The following is a 2076-nucleotide window of genomic DNA, read 5'->3' as shown; positions in this document are numbered from 1 at the left end:
TATATATATGTGTGTGTATATATATATATGTGTGTGTGTATGTGTGTATGTATATTTACACATATACCGTTGCAAATATTTGTCTGGATTAAAATCCGACTTGCATTCATTGCGAACCAGTGCGACTTATTTGTGTGCACCTCTGCATAAATTCTCCAACGCGGAAACCTGTTAATGTTAATTCGAAATAAAAGCTCGTATCGTAGCCGTAGCGGTTATGCCGTGTCTAGGAAAGGTTGCGCCTCCACTGCAACGCAGTGGGATGTCGAGAAAGAGAGGGAGAGGGGGCGGGGGAGGTTGGGGATGTTGTTACAGTGGCTTGCAGAGGGTTGTTGGCGGTGGTACGCGTTCGTTGGCACTGCAACGCAGTCGAGGGTTTTGTTCGAGGGTTGCTGGCGGAACCGTTGGGTACATCCAGGCGAAACAAGGCACAGAAAAGCAGGAAGGGAGGTAGGGAAGGAAGAGCAGGCAGAATCCGTTGCAAAACATAGAAAAAATATCGTCAGAGGATCAGGGTGAGAGAGCTACTACGAGCGCCGGGGTGGGCACGGAGAAAGAAAGCAAAACTAAAATGAGCAAAAGTAGAGCGTGACCGCGAATTCGGAAGAGACCGCGTTTTTCTGGACGCGGTATGTGCGAACGTAACTGCATTTAACGTAGAATATATTGCTCGCATGTATCCTAGGTGTACGCAGTCCGGCCTAAGATTAACGTGCGTTACGTATTCTCGCGAATTATATATAAACCGCAGGACGTTCTGTGCGCGAAAATGCGGTTATAAACTTCAGTTATATGAAGGCAGAAAGTTACACGGCGTTCGTGATTGCAATTTATGAGAGAAATGCAGGAAAATTAAAAAATATAACAATAAACTTTAAGGCTACTGTAAAATCGTTGTGCAAAGACAAAAATTAAAATTACCTCGTCTACAATACTTTTTACTTAATTAATTGAATAAATTACCTTGTCAATAGTCCTGTTTGCTTAATTAATTGAATAAAATTATTTTTAGCTTAGACAACCTTTTTAATTTATTAATAAAATCATTAAAAAATAATAACCATTAACATTATTATGCGAAAGAAATATTGCGATATTGCAACAACCGCACTGCCACAATTTTTCCAATTAATTTTACATAAAACGATCATATATACACGCGTACATCACATTATTTCGCTTTTTCTGTAAATGGAAACTGCTAAATGAAAACGTTTTACTCTACTTGATATTCTCTCTGTCTCTCTCTCTCTCTCTCTCTCTCTCTCTCTCTCTCTCTCTCTCTCTCTCTCTCACATATACATGACCGTTGCAGGTGGTTATTAGAATTATGCGTAAAAATACAATTTTGAAAGAAGTGGCTTTTATTTATTTATTTATTTATTTTTTTTTTATATAGGAATCTGTTTTCGTACGATAATCGTTGTGATTTTCAACAACACCCGCAAGGAACCGTCGAAATCACATCGAAACAGCTTGTTACTACTATTAACTGGATGTTGTAGTCGTACATCTCATTCGAATGCACGTTGAAAGATTAACGAGGATTGGGCTGTATAAAATGTGCTTTAAGTGACAAGTGACACACTCACGCACACATGGACAGCGTGTACGCGTGCAACATGCACCCAAGGATTATGCATCGTCGACGAAGCCTGAATCACATAGATAAGGGGCAAGAACTGACTTGCGAATGTCGTGACCGTGGAAGTGACGGCAAGAGCGAAATCTCGAATGATGTCACGAGTGAGAAGTCTAAGAGGATATTCCATGTTCGATTGATCCTACTCGACGGTAAATACTGACGAGACACCGGAGAGAGGAAACGGAAAGAGATAGAGATGGGAAGTGAGAAAAAGATAGAGAGAAGAGTGAGAAAGAAACGACTCTCGTCAAAATAGCTAGAAAACGTTCCGTACCTATTGTTCTTTCGAGAGTGCTATAGCAGAGTAAGGTCGAAGAAACGACGAGGGAATATTTGGAGAACGATGTTTACCGCGGGAAACTCTTCTCGGCTGCTCACTTTCTACGGTCTGTTCCGAATGTTGGATAACCCAGCAGCATCTCTCTGCCTCG

The sequence above is a fragment of the Trachymyrmex septentrionalis genome, unplaced genomic scaffold (assembly GCF_001594115.1).
Source record: "Trachymyrmex septentrionalis isolate Tsep2-gDNA-1 unplaced genomic scaffold, Tsep1.0 scaffold51, whole genome shotgun sequence".
Taxonomy (NCBI): domain Eukaryota; kingdom Metazoa; phylum Arthropoda; class Insecta; order Hymenoptera; family Formicidae; genus Trachymyrmex; species Trachymyrmex septentrionalis.
The sequence above is the reverse complement of the archived record's forward strand: the minus strand, read 5'-3'. Positions refer to the sequence as shown.